Source organism: Palaemon carinicauda, chromosome 2 (genome assembly GCF_036898095.1).
Source record: "Palaemon carinicauda isolate YSFRI2023 chromosome 2, ASM3689809v2, whole genome shotgun sequence".
In the NCBI taxonomy this organism is placed as follows: Eukaryota; Metazoa; Arthropoda; class Malacostraca; order Decapoda; family Palaemonidae; genus Palaemon; species Palaemon carinicauda.
Window position 1 is genome coordinate 161362576 of NC_090726.1, and position 21569 is coordinate 161384144.

Below are 21569 nucleotides of genomic sequence, written 5' to 3' on the forward strand. Positions count from 1 at the left end.
AAGGACCTCTACACAACCTCTAACCTAGGCGCTTCTCAAGAACGAATTGACCACCCGCCAAATCAACTAGGATGCGGAAGGCTTCTTAGCCTACCGTAACAACCCAAAAACAACAATAAAAGCATTCAAGAGAAAGGTTAAAAAAAGGTTATGGGATTAAGGGAATGTAGTGGCTGAGCCCTCACCTACTACTGCACTCGCTGCTACGAATGGTCCCAGGGTGTAGCAGTTCTCGTAAAGAGACTGGACATCTTTGAGATAAAATGATGCAAACACTGACTTGCTCCTCCAATAGGTTGCATCCATAATACTCTACAGAGAACAGTTCTGTTTGAAGGCCATCGAAGTAGCCACAGCTCTCACTTCGTGTGTCCTTACCTTCAGCAAAGCAAGGTCTTCATCCTTCATGTGAGAATGAGCTTCTCTAATCAGAAGCCTTATGTAATACGAAACTGCGTTCTTGGACATAGGCATCGAAGGTTTCTTAATGGCACACCATAAGGCCTCTGATTGTCCTCGTATAGGTTTTGACCTTTTAAGATAGTACTTTAGAGCTCTGACAGGGCAAAGAACTCTTTCTAGCTCGTTACCCACCATGTTGGAAAGGCTAGGAATTTCGAACGATCTAGGCCAAGGACGTGAAGGAAGTTCATTTTTTGCCAAAAACCCGAGCTGTAAGGAACATGTAGCTGTTTCGGATGTGAATCCTATGTTCCTGCTGAAGGCGTGAACCTCACTAACTCTTTTGGCTGTTGCAAGGCAGACGAGGAAAAGAGTTTTGAGAGTAAGGTCTTTGAAAGAGGCTGACTGGAGAGGTTCAAATCTAGGAGACATAAGGAACCTTAAGACTACGTCTAGATTCCAGCCTGGAGTGGACAAGCGACGTTCTTTAGAGGTCTCGAAAGACTTAAGGATGTCCTGTAGATCTTTGTTGGAGGAAAGATCCAAGCCTCTGTGGCGGAAAACTGTTGCCAACATACTTCTGTACCCTTTGATCGTAGGAGCCGAAAGAGATCTAACATTCCTAAGATGTAACAGGAAGTCAGCAACTTGGGTTACAGAGGTACTGGTAGAGGAAACTGCATTGGCTCTGCACCAGCTTCGGAAGACTTCCCACTTGGATTGATAGACTCTGCGAGTGGATATCCTCCTTGCTCTGGCAATCGCTCTGGCTGCCTCCTTCGAAAAGCCTCTAGCTCTAGAGAGTCTTTCGATAGTCTGAAGGCAGTCAGACGAAGAGCGTGGATGCTTGGGTGTACCTTCTTTACGTGAGGTTGACGTAGAAGGTCCACTCTTAGAGGGAGAGTCCTGGGAACGTCGACCAGCCATTGCAGTACCTCTGTGAACCATTCTCTTGCAGGCAAAAGGGGAGCAACCAACGTCAGCCGTGTCCCTTCGTGAGAGACGAACTTCTGAATAACTCTGTTGATGATCTTGAATGGCGGGAATGCATAAAGATCGAGGTGGGACCAATCCAGCAGAAAAGCATCCACGTGAACTGCTGCCGGGTCTGGGATTGGGGAACAGTACAATGGGAGCCTCTTGGTCATCGAGGTAGCGAACAGATCTATCGTTGGCTGACCCCACAAGGTCCAAAGTCTGTTGCACACGTTCTTGTGAAGGGTCCATTCTGTGGGGATGACTTGACCCTTCCTGCTGAGCCGATCTGCCGAGACATTCATATTGCCCTGAATGAATCTCGTTACCAGCGTGAGGTTTCGACTTCTTGACCAAATGAGGAGGTCCCTTGCTATCTCGTACAGCTTCCTCGAATGAGTCCCTCCCTGCTTGGAGATGTACGCCAAGGCTGTGGTGTTGTCGGAGTTCACCTCCACCACCTTGTTTAGCAGGAGGGACTTGAAGTTCATTAAGGCCAGATGTACTGCCAACAACTCCTTGCAATTGATGTGAAGCGTTTCCTGTTCCTTGTTCCATGTTCCCGAGCATTCCTGTCCGTCCAAGGTCGCGCCCCAGCCCGAGTCTGATGCGTCCGAATAGAGATGAAGATTGGGGGTCTGAACAGCTAACGAGAGACCCTCCTTGAGAAGGATGTTGCTCTTCCACCACATGAGAGTAGTCTTCATCTCTTTGGTAACAGGAATAGAGACCGTTTCGAGCGTCATATTCTTGTCCCAGTGAGCTGCTAGATGGTATTGAAGGGGGCGGAGGTGGAGTCTCCCTAACTCGGTGAACAGGGCTAACGATGACAGGGTCCCTGTTAGACTCATCCACTGTCTCACCGAGCATCTGTTCCTCTTCAGCATGCTCAGGATGCACTCTAGGGCTTGGTTGATTCTTGGGGCCGACGGAAAAGCCCGAAAAGCTTGACTCCGAATCTCCATTCCCAGGTAAACGATAGTTTGGGAAGGAATAAGCTGGGACTTCTCTAAGTTGACCAAAAGACCCAGTTCTTTGGTCAAGTCCAAAGTCCATCTGAGACTCTCCAGACAGCGACGACTTGTGGGGGCTCTTAACAGCCAGTCGTCTAAATAAAGGGAGGCTCTGATGTCTGCCAAGTGGAGGAATTTCGCAATATTCCTCATCAGTCGCGTAAACACCATAGGTGCCGTGCTTAGGCCAAAACACAGGGCTTGGAATTGGTACACAACCTTTCCAAAAACGAATCTCAGAAAAGGTTGGGAGTCTGGATGAATGGGGACGTGAAAGTAGGCGTCTTTCAGATCCAACGAGACCATCCAGTCCTCCTGCCTGACCGCTGCTAGGACCGACTTCGTCGTCTCCATAGTGAACGTCTGCTTGGTGACATAAGCATTGAGCGCACTGACGTCCAGCACCGGTCTCCAACCTCCTGTCTTCTTGGCCACCAGGAAGAGACGGTTGTAGAAGCCCGGGGATTGATGATCCCGGACTATCACCACTGCCTCTTTCTGTAACAGGAGCGACACCTCTTGATGTAACGCTAGCCTCTTGTCCTTTTCCTTGTAGTTGGGAGAGAGGTTGATGGGAGAAGTGGTCAGAGGGGGATTGCGGCAGAATGGTATCCTGTAACCCTCCCTTAGCCACTTGACAGACTGGGCGTCTGCACCTCTTCTTTCCCAAGCTTGCCAGAAGATCTTGAGTCTGGCTCCTACAGCTGTCTGGAGAGGAGGAGAGTCAATGTTTGCTTTTCGAAGACTTGGTACCTTTCTTGGACCTGCCCCTGTGACCGTCTGGGCGGGTACCTCCTCGGCTGGGGGCTCTGCCACGAAAGGGCGGAATAAATCTGGTAGCAGGAGTATCAGCCACTGGGGTGCGGTAAGTTCTAGGTACTGAAGGTGCAACCTTAGCCTTCCGTGCTGAAGAGGCCACGAGGTCATGCGTATCCTTCTGTATAAGAGCCGCAGACAATTCCTTGATAAGATCCTCAGGAAACAGGAACTTAGAAAGAGGAGCAAAAAGTAACTGTGACCTTTGGCAAGAGGTGATACCAGTGGAAAGGAAGGAGCAAAGTTGTTCCCTTTTCTTGAGGACTCCCGATACAAACATAGAGGCAAGTTCGCCGGAACCATCGCGAATTGCTTTGTCCATACAGGACATGATCAGCATGGCCGAGTCTTTGTCAGAAGGGGCAGTCTTCTTGCTCAAGGCCCCCAGGCACCAGTCGAGGAAATTAAAAATTTCAAAGGCGCGAAAGACTCCCTTTAAGAAGTGGTCCAGGTCAGAAAAGGTCCAGCAGACCTTAGAGCGTCTCATAGCCGACCTTCGTGGAGAGTCAACCAAACTTGAGAAGTCAGCCTGGGCAGAGGCAGGGACCCCCAAGCCTGGTTCCTCTCCCGTGGCATACCAGACGCCCGCCTTAGAAGTCAGCTTAGGAGGAGGAAACATAAAAGACGTCTTTCCCAGTTGCTGCTTGGACTGCAACCAATCCCCCAACATTCTCAAAGCTCTCTTTGATGATCTAGCGAAGACAAGCTTAGTGTAGGCAGACTTAACAGGTTGCATGCCTAGAGAGAACTCGGATGGAGGAGAGCGAAGGGTAGCAGAAACAAAGTGATCAGGGTATAACTCTCTGAACAGAGCAAGGACCTTGCGAAAGTCAATGGAGGGTGGCAATGACTTGGGTTCCTCCACATCAGATGAAGGATCATCCAGGTGAGCAGCTTCATCCTCAGAAACCTCATCACCTGAGGGTTGAGAAGCGAGAGGTAAAGATAAAGCGGTATGTTGAATGGCTGAATCCTGAAGAGCGGGTGCATGCGCACTTGCGGATTCATCCTCAAGTCTCTGCTGAAGAGGATGAGGGCTGGTAATGACAAAGTCATGAGGCTGGGATGAAGGAGGTTCTGCGGAGGTCTGAGGAGCAAGCATGGTGAGAGGCGAATGCTGTAAAGCATGAGGCTCATGCTGCATAGTCTGCGGTTCAAGTTGAATGGGAAGCGGCTCAAGCTGAGAAGAAAGTGGTTGTTGCATGCGTTGAGGTGGCTGTCTCATAGCATGAGGTTCCTGCCTCGAGAGTTGCGCTTGCCTCAAGGGTTGAGGTGGCTGCGAAGAGAGAGGCTCTTGTCTCACGAGTTGAGGTTCTTGAGGTGCTTGCCTCGAGAGTTGAGGTTCTCGCCTCGAGGAAAGTGGAGGTGGCTGCCGCGAGAGTTGAGGTGGCTGCCTCAAGGATGGTAGAGGTAGTCGTACCTCAAGAGGTTGCTGCCTCGAGGATGGTTGTAACGCAAGAGGCTCCTGCCTCAAGGGTAGAGGAGGTTGCTGCAAAGCAAAAGACTCCTGTCCCCAGTGTTGAGGAGGTTGCCGCGTGGCAAGAGGCTCCTGCCTCAAGGAAAGTGGAGGTTGCTGCACAGCGCTGGTATCTGGCAACTCCCAATGTGGCAGCTCACGCATGGAGGTAGCTTGAGGAACCTCAACATCATACGTCTGGCAGGTTGGACTGCGCAGAGGAGGAGGAGCGCTCGCAGGAGGAGGTGTATTAACCTTCTCTGCCTGAAACTCCTGCATCAACACCGCAAGCTGCGACTGCATAGTCTGCAGCATAGCCATCTTAGGATCAACAGAAGTTGAGGTCTGTTGAGGCATAGCTTTAACAGAAGTTGAGGTCTGTTGAGGCATCGCCTTACCTCTCTTAGGAGGCGTGCAGCCATCCGATGACTGCGGCGAGTCCGAACTAGCCCAGTGGCTACACCTGGGCTGTTGGACTCGCGCGGTCTGGACCTTACGCTTAAGAGGCCTTGAGACCTGAGTCCAGCGTTTCCTCCCGGAAAAATCTTCTGCAGACGAGGAAATTAAGGGCTCAATCGTCTGAGAGTGGAAGTGACGATCTCTATAAGATACGCCCGCAACCACTGAGGATACTACTGTGCGCCGATCAAGGCCTGCCGAACCCTTTTGCCCTTCGACATTGCTTCTCCCCTGGGCTTGGGAGCTTGCAAGAGGTCCCGGACTGGGAGGACGACTGGCACGCACAGAAGTATCCTCATGCGCAACACTGACACTGACACTAGGCACAGCACTGGCACTACCACTTCCCACTGCACTTTTCACTTTAAGTTCCTTGACGTCTGCCAAGAGGAACTTGTGGTCACTCACTACCGACTCCACCTTATCACCTAAAGCCTGAATGGCACGTAAAACATCCGACATATCTGGCTGAGCACTAATAATAGGTTCGGGGGTAGCCACTACAGGGGGAGGAAAAGGATGAGGATCATGGGGGGAGGAATAAAGCAAAGAGCGAGCAGAACTCCTCCTAACTCTCTCCCTCTCTAACTTAGTCGTATATTTGAGGAATTGAATAAAATCAAATTCCGAAAGTCCGGCACATTCCTTACATCGATCTTCCAACTGGCAGGATTTTCCCCTACAGTCGGAACAAACGGTGTGAGGATCAACCGAGGCCTTCGGAAGACGCCTAACACAAGTCCTAACACTACATCGTCTTTGGGTAGGAGCTTGAGAATGGTCGGACATCTTGAATCAGAGAACAGTCAAGGGGGGTTTCCAAATTAAAGCAAAGATCGTTATACCATTAATCAAAATTAATCCAAAAGCTATCTAAGCTAAGGGAAAAGCTTCCTGTATAGCGAAAGCTGAAATCTCAGAGCAATACTTCACCAAAACCGTGAACAGACTCCAAAATTATAAGCGTATCCATGTAGGTCTTGCCGGAAGCACGACAGAGGAAAAATTGAGGTGGTGTTGACAAGAAGTACTGCAGTACCTGGCCACAGGTGGCGCTGGTGAGTACACCCCCCTCTTGTATAGCGATCGCTGGCGTATCCCGTCCGTAGAATTCTGTCGGGCAACGGAGTTGACAGCTACATGATTATCGGGTAAGATTAATATTGAAAAATCATGAATGATGCATGGAAGTTTTTTTTTATGAAAATAGTGACTTGATTATTTTGACAGGGAGAGTAAGTACCACAAATTAGAGCCAAATTAATGATGGTTATCAACACTTGAAAGACATTACTACTGAATTTACCAAATTGAGAATTTTAGTATAAATCATGTCAAGCAACAAGTATAAATATTGTTAAAATTTAATTACACAGTTCACATGGAGTGGTGAGAGAGGTGAATGCTCGAGTGCTTGGACGAGGATTAAAACTGGTAGGCGAGAATGGCCATGAATGGGAGGTAAATCAGTTGTTTGCGGATGATACTGTACTGGTAGCAGACACAGAAGAGAAGCTTGACCGACTAGTGACAGAATTTGGAAGGGTGTGTGAGAGAAGGAAGTTGAGAGTTAATGTGGGTAAGAGTAAGGTTATGAGATGTACGAGAAGGGAAGGTGGTGCAAGGTTGAATGTCATGTTGAATGGAGAGTTACTTGAGGAGGTGGATCAGTTTAAGTACTTGGGGTCTGTTGTTGCAGCAAATGGTGGAGTGGAAGCAGATGTACGTCAGAGAGTGAATGAAGGTTGCAAAGTGTTGGGGACAGTTAAGGGAGTAGTAAATAATAGAGGGTTGGGCATGAATGTAAAGAGAGTTCTATATGAGAAAGTGATTGTACCAACTGTGATGTATGGATCAGAGTTGTGGGGAATGAAAGTGATGGAGAGACAGAAATTGAATGTGTTTGAGATGAAGTGTCTAAGGAGTATGGCTGGTGTATCTCGAGTAGATAGGGTTAGGAACAAAGTGGTGAGGGTGAGAACGGGTGTAAGAAATGAGTTAGCGGCTAGAGTGGATATGAATGTGTTGAGGTGGTTTGGCCATGTTGAGAGAATGGAAGGTGATGAATGCAAGAGTTGATGGGAGAAGTACAAGAGAAAGGCCAAGGTTTGGGTGGATGGATGGTGTGAAGAAAGCTCTGGGTGATAGGAGGATAGATGTGAGAGAGGCAAGAGAGCGTGCTAGAAATAGGAATGAATGGCGAGCGATTGTGACGCAGTTCTGGTAGGCCCTGCTGCTTCCTCCGGTGCCTTAGATGACCGCGGAGGTAGCAGCAGTAGGGGATTCAGCATTATGAAGCTTCATCTGTGGTGGATAATGTGGGAGGTTGGGCTGTGGCACCCTAGCAGTACCAGCTGAACTCGGTTGAGTCCCTGGTTAGGCTGGAGGAACGTAGAGAGTAGAGGTCCCCTTTTTTGTTTCATTTCATTTGTTGATGTCGGCTACCCCCCAAAATTGTGGGAAGTGCCTTTGGTATATGTATGTATGTACATGAATCCATACCTAATTGATGAAATTTCATCATTATTAATAGTAATTACTAAGCTACAACCCTAGTTGGAAAAGCAGGATGCTACAGGCCCAGGGGCTCCAACAGGGAAAATAGCCCACTAAGAGAAGGAAACAAGGAAAAAGAAAATATTTTAAGAACAGCAACATTAAAGTAAATATCTCCTATATAAACTATAAAATCTAACAAAACAAGGTAGGTAGGTAGGTAGGTTGGCCAGGGCACCAGCCACCCATTGAGATACTACTGCTAGAGAGTTATGGGGTCTTTTTGACTGGCCAGATGGTACTACACTGGATCCTGCTCTCTGGTTACGGTTCATTTTCCCTTTGCCTACACACATCCACACTGAATAGTCTGGCCTATTCTTTACATATTTTCCTATGTCCTCATAAACCTGTCAACACAGATTACCAAACAATTCTTCTTCACTCAAGGGGTTACTGTACTAATTGTTCAGTGGCCACTTTCCTCTTGGTAAGGGTAGAGAAGACTCTTTAGCTATGGTAAGCAGCTCTTCTAGGAGGGCACTCTAAAATCAAACCATTGTTCTCTAGTCTTGGGTAGTGCCATAGCCTCTGTACCGTGGTCTTCCACTGTCTAGGGGTAGAGTTCTCTTGCTTGAGGGTACACTCGAGCACACTATTCTGTAATATTTCTCTTCCTCTTGTTTTGTTAAAGTTTTTATAGTTTATATAGGAGATATTTATCTTAATGTTACTCTTCTTAAAGTATTCTATGTTCCTTTTTTCCTTTCCTCACTGGGTTATTTTCTCTGTTGGAGCCTTTGGGCTTATAGCATCCTGCTTTTCCAACTAGGGTTGTAGCTTAGCTAGTAATAATAATAATAATAATAATAATAATAAAGAGAAATAAGATAGAATAGTGTGCCCGAATGTACCCTCAAGCAAGATAACTTTAACCCAAGACAGTGGAAGACCATGGTACAGAGGCTATGACACTACCCAAGACTAGAGAGCAATGGTTTGATTTTGGAGTGTCCTCCTAGAAGAGCTGCTTACCATAGCTACAGATTCACTTCTACCCCTACCAAGAAGAAAGTGGCCAATGAACCTTTACAGTGCAGAAACCTCTTGGGTGAAGAATTGTTTGGTAATATCTGTGTTGTCAGGTGCACGAGGACAGAGGAGAAAATGTAAAGAATAGGTCAGACTATTCGGTGTGTGTGTGTGTGTAGGCTAAGGGAAAATGAACCATAATCAGAAAGAAGGATCCAATGTAGTACTCTCGGGCCAGTTAAAAGACCCCATAACTCTAGCGGTAGTATCTCAACGGGTGGCTATAAATAGCTCCAAGTTTGTATGCTATGAAAAAGACAAATTACTTCCCAATTTGTCATTTTTAAAATGAAAGTGCCCTTCAGCTGTCATAAATGCAGTTATTGGTGTACTATTTCCTTAGGCCACTCTGCTGCCATAACTGCAGTCATCATCATATCCTATCACACCATTGTTTTACCAATTGTCGTGCTGTATCAGTTACTGTTTTTGGATCCATGTCCAAACAGGTGGGCCCTAGCGGTAAGTACATGAAAAGAGATTCATTGTTAGGATTGTCTCTCCGTAGGGATTTTCAGCACCATTTATGTAAATCTCTGTCCTACCAGTTTTTCTTCTTCCTCTATTCAGGGTGACCTATTTCCTCCTAGTAAGGGAGAATCTACAGGGCAGGTCTTCACTAGGTTAGGGAGGGCATTGTTAGTGGTCAGACTGCCAGTCCCTCTCCATTTATGCAGTCTGTATTTTGATAGGTCTGAGGTTGCTAGTTCTTTCACTGTCATGAAACTCTTCCGTGATTTCAAACTTCGTCTTGTTTTTCGATAGTTCTAAAGTGGGTGCCTGGGATCATTTGCTTGTTTATTCTTTTCCTTTCTAGGATAACTGCAGTTATTAGCATTTTTGGTGTGCTCTCTTCTGAAAAAGGTAATGTACTTGATAATACCCACACATTAAACAGCTTTGAGTAGACTTTCGTTCCTTGCATACTGTATAACAGTGGTTCCCAAACCTTTTTCATCGCTACCCACTTTTCATGGGTGATCCTTATCCATGGCCCCCTTCCATAACCCATGTTTGCAGTGATGTCTGCAGACCTATACTCATTAGGTTCATACAAAAAAATAATAATATATGTCATCATCATCATCATCATCATCACATGCTCCTACGCCTATTGACGCAAAGGTCCTAAGGTAATATATGTACAGTACTTTTACTAATTCCCATTCCAACTTTTCGACTACAATTCTTCATTTTACGAATGAAAGCTTTGATTTGGCCTACAAAATCTTTTACCTTGGTCAAGTGTTTTCAACTGTTTAAATAAGTCAACAAAGTAGGCAGGCCGCATTATGAAGCCATCTACAGACCATGCTGGCAGTAAATCTTGCTGGTTTTATATCCTGAGAAAGAGGGTTATCACTTCTTTTGAGCACACATACATGCCGAGTTACGTTTTCTTTGGATAGCCAGCAAACTGCTGAATGGAATAGGAGGGTTTCATAAACTGCATTTATATATTGGCAGATTTTCTTGAAAAATGCGTGTTTTAAGAGCACATACTTTAACAATGGTATCAAAAGTATTCTGTAATTCTGAGGGTAATGATTTTGATGCAAGACCTTGCTTGTGGATCATGCAGTGAAGAGAAATAGCATCTTGTGCTTTTTGTATTACTCTTGTAACAAAACCTTTTAAGACCCCAACATAGCTGGAGCCCCATCTGGGCATATCCCACAGAGATTGCCCGAGTCAAGACCTTAAGCTTCATAAAATTCTGTAAATTTCTGCTATACATCTTCAACTTTTGTAGATTCCTCAAGAAGTTCAAAAGATAAGAATTCTTCCAGCAAGTCCTCATCATGAACATATCTTACTGGACATCATGTTCTAATAAAGCTGAATACTAAATAATCTAGGTCTTACAATTTCTTGTATCACCTGCTCTTTCATATCATCAGATATTCGGTATTGCACTGCGTCATATAAGGAGGAAAGAACATTCAACTTTTCAATAATTTTCTCTCCCAGAATAAGCTTAACCGTTGTTCTGATACATGACAAAATTAATTCCTAACCTCAACTGTGTGAGGCTTCATTTTTTATCTCAAAGGATACGAGAAAAGATGCTTCCACTACTACAGCCTTTTGTTGGTGAATGGAACCACTAGGATCAAGTCCTTGTCTCTTCTTCATATTCAATTGTTTCCGGAAAAAAAAAAAATCTTTAACAACATATTGAGATGCTATGCATGTTTCCAGGTCCAATTTAAGTTTGGCAATTCAGCTGTAAGCATTTTGTGACAAATCACACGGTGAGACCTCAATACACGTTTATCAATAATGCTTATAAATCCAAAATTAGGGTAGTTGCCAACCCTCCCTTGCTGATACGCAAGTTAAGAACACAGGTTCTCATACAGAATCCATATCTTAGGAAGCCTTATCATTATACTGAGTGAAAAATTATATTTTAATTATAAAATAAATTTTTGAATATACTTACCCGGTGAATATATAGCTGCAACTCTGTTGCTCGACAGACAAAAAACTGTACAAAAAACTCGCCAGCGATCGCTATACAGGTTGCGGGTGTGCCCATCAGCGCCAACTGTCGGCCAGATACCATACTCAATGTAAACAAAGACTCAATTTCTTCTCATCCCACTGCGTCTCTATTGGGGAGGAAGGGAGGGTCGTTTAATTTATATATTCACCGGGTAAGTATATTCAAAAATTTATTTTATAATTAAAATATCATTTTTAAATATTTAACTTAGCCGGTGAATATATAGCTGATTCACACCCAGGGTGGTGGGTAGAGACCAGTTAAATATGTTTACATCTTATGAGCTAAGAGTTTTTATTTCATTTTAAAAGTTATCAAAATAACAAAAACAAAATAAATAGGTACCTGGTAAGGAAGTCGACTTAGACGATTACTCTGCCTTATAAGTACGTCTTCCTTACGGAGCCTCGCGATCCTCTTAGGATGCTGACAGACCCCTAGGAGCTGAAGTATCAAGGGCTGCAACCCATACAACAGGACCTCATCAAACCCATAATCTGGGCGCTCTCAAGAAATGACTTTGACCACCCGCCAAATCAACCAGGATGCGAAAGGCTTCTTAGCCTTCCGGACAACCCATAAAAACAACATTAAAACATTTCAAGAGACAGATTAAAAGGATATGGAATTAGGGAATTGTAGTGGTTGAGCCCTCACCCACTACTGCACTCGCTGCTATGAATGGTCCCAGTGTGTAGCAGTTCTCGTAAAGAGACTGGACATCTTTCAAGTAAAATGACGCGAACACTGACTTGCTTTTCCAATAGGTTGCGTCCATTATACTTTGCAGAGATCTATTTTGCTTAAATGCCACGGAAGTTGCTACAGCTCTAACTTCGTGCGTCTTCACCTTAAGCAAAGTTCGGTCTTCCTCACTCAGATGTGAATGAGCTTCTCGTATTAACAATCTGATAAAGTATGACCAAGCATTCTTTGACATACGCAAGGATGGTTTCTTAACTGAACACCATAAAGCTTCAGATTGGCCTCGTAAAGGTTTAGTACGCTTTAAATAGAACTTAAGAGCTCTAACAGGGCATAAGACTCTTTCTAGTTCATTGCCTACGATCTCCGATAAGCTGGGAATATCGAAAGATTTAGGTCAAGGACGAGAAGGTAGCTCATTTTTGGCTAGAAAACCAAGTTGCAGCGAACAAGTGGCTTTTTCCGACGAAAATCCGATGTTCTTGCTGAAGGCATGAATCTCACTGACTCTTTTAGCCGAGGCTAAGCATACCAGGAAAAGTGTCTTAAGAGTGAGATCTTTCAGGGAGGCTGATTGTAACGGCTCCAACCTGTCTGACATGAGGAATCTTAGTACCACGTCTAAATTCCATCCAGGGGTAGCCAAACGACGCTCCTTGGTGGTCTCAAAAGACTTAAGGAGGTCTTGCAGATCTTCATTGTTGGAAAGATCTAAGCCTCTATGCCGGAAGACCGATGCCAACATGCTTCTGTAGCCCTTGATAGTGGGAGCTGAAAGGGATCGTCCTTTTCTCAGGTATAAGAGAAAATCAGCTATTTGAGCTACAGAGGTACTGGTCGAGGATACAGAAACTGACTTGCACCAGTCTCGGAAGACTTCCCACTTCGATTGGTAGACTCTAATAGTAGACGCTCTCCTTGCTCTAGCAATCGCACTGGCTGCCTCCTTCGAAAAGCCTCTAGCTCTCGAGAGTCTTTCGATAGTCTGAAGGCAGTCAGACGAAGAGTGTGGAGGCTTTGGTGTACCTTCTTTACGTGTGGCTGACGTAGAAGGTCTACCCTTAGAGGAAGACTTCTGGGAACGTCTACTAACCATCGAAGTACCTCGGTGAACCATTCTCTCGCGGGCCAGAGGGGAGCAACTAACGTCAACCTTGTCCCTTCGTGAGAGGCGAACTTCTGCAGTACCTTGTTGACAAACTTGAACGGTGGGAATGCGTAGAGATCCAGATGTGACCAATCTAGGAGGAAGGCATCTATATGTATTGCTGCTGGGTCCGGGACTGGGGAGCAATAGATTGGAAGCCTCTTGGTCAGCGAGGTTGCAAAGAGATCTATGGTTGGTTGACCCCAAGTGGCCCAAAGTCTCTTGCACACATCCTTGTGGAGGGTCCATTCGGTTGGAATTACTTGCCCTTTCCGACTGAGACAATCTGCTATGACGTTCAAGTCGCCTTGGATGAACCTCGTTACTAGGGAGATGTTTTGACCTTTTGACCAGATGAGCAGGTCCCTTGCGATCTCGTACAACGTCAGTGAGTGGGTACCTCCTAGTTTGGAGATGTACGCCAAGGCCGTGGTGTTGTCCGAGTTTACTTCCACCACTTTGCCTCGAAGGAGATACTCGAAGCTTTTCAAGGCCAGATGAACTGCCAACAGCTCCTTGCAGTTGATATGCATGCTCCTCTGACTCGAGTTCCACAGACCTGAGCATTCCCGACCGTCCAGTGTCGCGCCCCAGCCCAAGTCCGATGCGTCCGAGAAGAGAACGTGGTGGGGAGTCTGAACAGCCAGGGGAAGACCCTCTCTTAGGTTGATATTGTCCTTCCACCAAGTCAGACAAGACTTTATCTTTCCGGAAATCGGGATCGAGACCGCTTCTAGCGTCTTGTCCTTTTTCCAGTGAAAAGCCAGATGGTATTGAAGAGGACGGAGGTGTAGTCTTCCTAGTGATACAAACTGTTCCAGGGATGACAGCGTCCCTACCAGACTCATCCACAGCCTGACTGAGCAGCGTTCCTTCTTCAGCATCTTCTGGATGGATAGCAGGGCTTGATCTATTCTGGGGGCTGATCGTCTTGTTGTTCAGCAACGTCCTCATCAGATAGTTCCTCATCCGAAAACTGATGAGGAAACGGCAACGGAGTGGGCAACGTCTGGCTCGCTGAGTCCGGTCGCACTGGTGCATGCGTGACGGAGCCGGACGCAACGTCATGGAACTGCTGCACAGTCTGTGAACTGTCAACAACCATGGGTGTGCGAGGACGCACAGCGTCCACCCGAGACTGTCTAGACCGTCTGGGTTGTGCAGTCAAAACCATACCGGGTTGCGGAGGTTGACGCACCGCGTCAAAACAAGTCACCTCTGATGGTTGTTGAACGTCCTGAATGTCAACAACCACCTCCGAGCGTCGCTTAACGTCAACGTGCGGCTGGCAACCCACAATGGGTCGCATCGGTGGAGGAACCACCTCAACTGGTAGACGCGAGAAGGTTACCTCAGCGTCAACAGGACGCACAACCGACCGCATGGAAGGTTGTTGGCCAGAAGGTTCAGCAGCAACCTTCTCCGCATTAAAGTCCTCCATCAAGGACGCAAGCTTGGACTGCATGTCTTGCAGCAAAGCCCATTTAGGGTCTATGGGAGCAGGTGCGGCAACAGACGGGGTTAGCGACTGAGGCGGTACCGCTTTCCATCCCTGAAAGCCTTGTTTATGCATGACATAATTGTCAAAAGAAGGGAAAGCAAAGGCTGTATCCCCCAAACTCCTCCTGGTGATAAACCAGTCGCCTAGCAAACGTAAAGCTCTCTAGGAGAGCGAGAGAGCACTAGCTTATAAACAACGGCTTCGAAGTAGTTAGGCCTAGTGTAAGCTCTGACGTTTAGGCGAACGAGGAGCAGCAGTTACAAAAAGATCCGGACAAAGATCCTTAAAAATCAGCATGATTTAATTAAAGTCCATAGAGGGCTAAGCAGCTTTAGGCTCCTCTCCGTCTGACAGAGTCCTCAAGGGAATATCAGTAGGAGGGGGAACAGCAACTTCCTCATCTAAAGGAACCTAGTCCGAAAATAGCTGAGTCTCAAGCAAGGGAGAGACCCACCGTGGTGGCAATGCTTTACAAGCAGAGTCCACACGCACTGGTGCAAAGGTAGCGGACCAGGACGCAACGTCATGTAACTGCTTGACAGTCTGTGAACTGTCAACAACAACAGGTGCGAGAGACCAGGACGCAACGTCATGTAACTGCTTGACAGTCTGTGAACTGTCAACAACAACAGGTGCGTGAGGACGCACAGCGTCCACTCGAGACTGCTTTGACTGCCTAGAATGAGCAGTCAAAACAACTCTAGAATGCGGAGGTTGACGCACAGCGTCAAAACAAGTCAACTCCGATTGTTAGCGAACGTCCTGAACGTCAACAGGAGCATCAGCAAGTGGCCTAACGTCCAAATGTGGCTGAAAATCCACACGAGACCGCATCGAGTGTGGTTCTAAACAACCTGACTGACGTGACTTAGTTACGCCAACGTCAACAGGATGCACAAAGGAACGTTAGGTTGGCTGAAAGCCAGGATCTCGATGAGATAAACGGCTAGGCTCAACGGACTAATCGGCAGAATAGTCTTCCATAAGGGAGGCAAGCATATTCTGCATGTCTTGCCGTACAACCCATTTAGGATCAACGGAAATGGTTGCGGTAAGAGACGAGGGTAACGTCTGTGACCGCAACACTATGCCAACAAAAAAGACTCTCGGAGTCTGTGTTACGCTTTTGTTAGGCGGCGAGCAGTTTTCCGATGACAGCATAGGGTCAGAGCTGTCCTAATGGCTGCAACCAGGACGCTGGACCTGTCCTGAAAGGACTGACTTTCGCTTAAGGGCCTCGAAACCTTGTTCAGGTTTCTTATGCGAAAAGCCTTCGGATGACGAGGAGAAAAATGTCTCTCTCGCCTTATGGTAGGGGAGATCTTGGTAAGATACACCCGATACCATAGAGGGAAACGTCTGTTCGCTGATCAAGGCCTCTCGAACCCATAAGTCGTACGACATTACTTCTCCCCTGGGCTTGGGAGCTTGCAAGAGGTCCCGGACTAGGTGAACGACAGGCACGAACAGACGAACCCTCGGACGCAACACTGTAACACTTTGCGCAATATCACTTTATCACTACGATTTTCTGTTTTGCACTTATTTCACTGAAATCGAAACTTTTACTGATTTCTACCTGAAGCACGCAATTCTACCCTCATCAAAAGGTAGTAAATGCGAAATCAGTCGTATAATGCAAGCACATTAATACCAGCAAAAAAAAACAGTAAACATCTTTTAAGATAAAAAATCAGTGGTTGGGGAAGAGAATAAACACTAGTTCATTCAAAACTACGTTTTCAATCTCTCACCGTACATTGCCTGGGGACGAGAATAAAACTAAAAACGTTTTATCCTTTCCCCGTACAGAGACTAGGGACGAGAGTAACTCGAGAACAACGTTACCCGCCTGAACGGAACGTTTTCTCTCCTCTCTCTCCCTCCGTCTCTATTTCTCTCTCTCTTTCTCTCTTGATTTCGCACCTAAGAGAATAGCCCAATTACGTTTCGTCAAAAAAACATGTTATTTGACCAAAGGAAAAAACTGAAAGGTTTTTTCAATTAAAAAGTTCCTTTAAAATAGAATTTAAAACATTTAAGCTTTGAAAGAAGAATGAACAAAACGTCAGAATCGATTTACTCTTTCTGCAAAGTGAAACCGTGAACCTCTCTCTATCGTAACGATAGAGCGCAAACTGCGTAGCATAAATAAACTAAACGTTAGTTCATCTTTGAAAACAGTACGAAGACTATTCAAAGAAATTCTTTCATAAAATATTTCATATAAAAAGTTTTAAATCATTAGCTCTCTAAAAGCTATTTACGATTGAAAGGGCTCAACGTTGTTTAACTTCGGTTTCCAAGTTAGGACCGCCTACTCTCAGGAAAGGTCGCATATAAACAAAACATTAAAATTTATTTTTTATGTTTATTATAAATGGAAAGTTAATCGAAGAGGCCTAATAAAGGCGGTGAGATATAAAATATATAGAGGAAATCTATAATTAATTTATAACGTGATAAGATAATTACTAAAAGCCTAAACACACTTCCGTCTAAGGGAAGGGTCGGCCATTTAAAAGTCAAAGAAAGTCCATACTCTCTTTGTCACCAAAAATTAAATCTATCCAAAACGAGTTCAAGATTTAAGATGAAAATAAAACACCTGCACTGCGAAAGCTCAAACCAAAATGAAGTACTTCACCAAATATGTTGAGAAAACTCCAGGTTCTACAGCGAGTAAAAGTACGTCTTGTCGACACGTCGACAGAGAAGAAATTGAGTCTTTGTTTACATTGAGTATGGTATCTGGCCGACAGTTGGCGCTGATGGGCACACCCGCAACCTGTATAGCGATCGCTGGCGAGTTTTTTGTACAGTTTTTTGTCTGTCGAGCAACAGAGTTGCAGCTATATATTCACCGGCTAAGTTAAATATTTAAAATTGTCACTTACTTTGATATACCCCATATTTGTTTTATATCAAGCAAACTGAATTAAGTACAAAAATTATATATATATATATGCTGTATATATATATATATATATATATATATATATATATATATATATATATATATATATATATATATATATATATATATATATATATATGCTGTATATATATATATATATATATATATATATATATATATATATATATATATATATATATATATATATATATATATATATATATATATATATATATATATATATATATATATGCTGTATATATATATATATATATATATATATATATATATATATATATATATATATATATATATATATATATATATATATATATATATATGCTGTATATATATATATATATGCTGTATATATATATATATATATATATATATATATATATATATATATATATATATATATATATATATATATATATATATATATATACACATATATGTATATAAAAATAACGTATCAATCGTGTGCTAGACAGCAAGGAATTGTTGAAACATGAAGTGATTTGTGAGTTCCCCCTACAGGATGCTTACCCTCTCAACCCTTTTGGTTTTATTTTTAACTAGCATCAGCTTATGGCCCCTAGTTTGGGAACCACTGCTGTAGACAGTGCAATACTGTACACATACAGGCTCGTACATAACACACATATATAGGTTTTCTTTGTTCAAAACCATCTTGAATTAAGTAAACCACGATGTTCCCAAGTTCACATTTCCCCAACTCAAATCTTGTTTCTTGCAACATGCTATACACATTCTACTTATTGTTTTCATTCAAATTATGATTCATTTTATTTTTCTCCTTTTCATATTCCCTCTCTTGTTGCAGGGTTCTATTTATTCAAGCTAACTTGCAACTAAGAAACCCAAGAGACAAGGACACTGGCACATCAGTTACCACACTTGTCCTTGAATGATAGCCCAAAACACACCTTTCATCATCAACATTCACAAATGTACTCAATATGCTTAACTCATCTCCCTACTTATTTACTTTTCCATCTTTTCTTAGGAATATCCATATTCACTTTAACTTTCACGTATAACTCCATCAAAAACAGTATACAGTATGTGCCACACTCTTGACTTTATGATCTGCTTCAGGTCCATCCACCACAATCATAGCTTCATTCTTCATCATGTTTAATCCAGATTCAAATGCCACCAAATCTTCCTAATGCTTGTCATTACTATTATTATCATTATTATTATTATTATTATTATTATTATCATTATTATTATTATTATTACCTAAGTCACAACCCTAGTTGGAAAAGTAAGATGCTATAAGCTCAAGGGCTCCAATAGGGAAAAATAACCAAGGGAGGAAAGGAAATAAGGAAATGAATAAGCGATATGCGAAAAAATTAATAAAATATTCTAAAAACAGTAACATTAAAACAGATATAAACTATAAAAAGACTTATGTCAGCCTGCTTAATATTTAAACATTTCCGGCAAGTTTGACTTTTTGAAGTTCTACCAATTCAACTACCCGATTAGGAAGATCATTCCGCAACTTTCTCACAGCTGGAATAAAACTTCTAGAATACTGTGTCGTATTGAGTCTCATGATGGAGAAGGCCTGACTATTAGAATTAACTGCATGCCTAATATTACGAACAGGATGGAACTGTCCGGGAAGATCTGAGTGTAAAGCACGATGAGAATTATGAAAAATCTCATGCAACATGCAAAACGAACTAATTGAACGAAGGTGCCAGAGATTTATATCTAGATCAGGCATAAGAAATTTAATACACTATATTCTCTCCAACAAATTATGATGAGAATCAGCACCTGAAGACCAGACAGAACAATACTCAACAGAAGGTAGAATGAAAGAATTAAAAACACTTCTCCAGAATTGATTGATCACCGAAAATCTTGAAAGACTTTCTCAATAAGATAATTTTTTGTGCAATTGAAGAAGACAGACTTAATGTGTTTCTCAAAAGTAAATTTGCTATCGAGAATCACACCTTAAGTTCTAAAAGTCATAGAGTTTAAGAAACATTATCAATACTGAGATTTGGATGTTGAGGAGCCACTGTACTTGAACTACTTACAATCCTATTTTGAGTTTTGTTAGGATTCAACTTCATGCCCCATAATTTGCACCATGCAATAAATGGAATTCAGCAATCCCAGATCTATATTCAGATGGAATTGATGCAAAGTGTAGCATCATCTGCATATGCAACAAGCTTGTTTTCTAGGCCAAACCACATGTCATATGTATATAGTATGAAAAGTAATGGGCCACAAACATTACCCAGAGGAACATCAGATATCACATTCCTATAGAGTACTCACTATGGTGTCCATCAACCACAACTCTTTGCAATCTATTACTTAAGATCTCAATAATGATGCTAAGAAACAACCCACTTACTCCTAACTGTTTGAGTTGGAAAACAAGGGTCTCATGATTAACATGGTCAAAGGCAGCACTAAAATCAAAGCCAATCATACGAACTTCCTGACCACAATCAAGGGATTTCTGTACAGCATTGGAGATTGTAAGAAGGGCATCACATGCTCCAAGGCCTTTACAAAAACTAAATGGCAAAATAGGGAACAGATGATTACCTTCAGCAAACCTATTAAGACGTTTTGCCAAAAGAATTTCAAAATTTTTAGACAATATGGGAGTTATGGAATTTGGGCGGTAATCAGTTGTACTTGAGCTACCACAAACACATTTACATAAGGGAGTAATATTAGCCATTCTCCAAAAAGTGCTAAAAGCTCCTCTTCTTGCTATCTTGCACAAAATATCAGATAACGTTGGAGCTAATAAATCTGCAGTATTTATAAATAACAAGGAAAAATAGCATTATAAAACCCTGATGAAGTAAGATCAATGTTGAATTAAATATATTTAAGTCCCATGAAAATGAACTTCATGTTACCTGTAATTACCAATTAATGAAAAAAAAAAAAAACTTCTGGGTATACTCATGGTATCGATAGTTACAATTCCAACAACTTTCAAGTCCACGAGGCTTAGGACATTCAAGGAACTAAAGTGCCACACCAAAAAATGGATCAGGCTATCGATGTCTAAGCGTTGGTAATCAACATTCAATAAATGATCATAGGATACAGTACTTTTATGTAATCTATCCTCAACTTATTGAAGATGTTACTTGTTTGGTTCATGAATACTTCCCCTATCAGATTAATAGATTATCAATCCTGGACAGGGTATTTTGATGGAGATGCATGAATATAAGATGGAGCAAAATTGAGAAAAAATATTAGAGGGTTATAAACATTGAGTTATATACATTGTTCATCATTTATTCTTAATATGTTTTATGTTCATTTGAGTTATATACATTGTTCATCATTTATTCTTAATATGTTTTATGTTCATTTGAGTTATATACATTGTTCATCATTTATTCTTAATATGTTTTATGTTCATTTGAGTTATATACATTGTTCATCATTTATTCTTAATATGTTTTATGTTCATTTCAATGTATATAACTCAAATGAACATAAAACATATTAAGAATAAATGATGAACAATTTATATAACTCAATGTTTATAACCCTCTAAATATGTTCAAACTATGACCTAAGAAAATCAAGAGAATTGTCATTAAAATTACATAAAAACTAGAAGACTGTACTAGCAAGTTTCAGGCTGGTAAGGCTCAATACCACTATGCTGACGCTACAGAACTGTTCTAAAATATTCTCTAATGATATAAAATTTTCCTGATTTGAATGAACCTATGTAGTTCAGAATGAATGATGATTTAACCTCATCAACATAGCTTTTGTTTCAGGAGTTGTCAGTTTTCACAATGTCATAAATAAAATATTGTAATTTTAAATTGACAAAATGCCCAGTTCAAATTACTGATTCTACCTTTATGTAGAACACACAAGGAAGATATATAATTAAAAGAAAAAAAAAAAAAGAAAAAGAAAAAAAAAAAAAAAAAAAAAAAAAAACTTGTGTATAATGTATTTCATCACCAGTCTTTGATCACCTAAATTATCAGACTTGTTCAATAAAAAAAGGATTTTTCCCCTCACAAATATG

The 21569-nt window shown here is 42.5% G+C and overlaps 1 protein-coding gene across 5 annotated transcripts in view; it reads right to left on the reverse strand.

The window, feature by feature from the left end:
• The window catches only part of LOC137628396 (serine-rich adhesin for platelets-like), a 162544-nt gene that overhangs the window by 26756 nt on the left and 114219 nt on the right, over nt 1-21569 (reverse strand). The window lies entirely within an intron of this gene.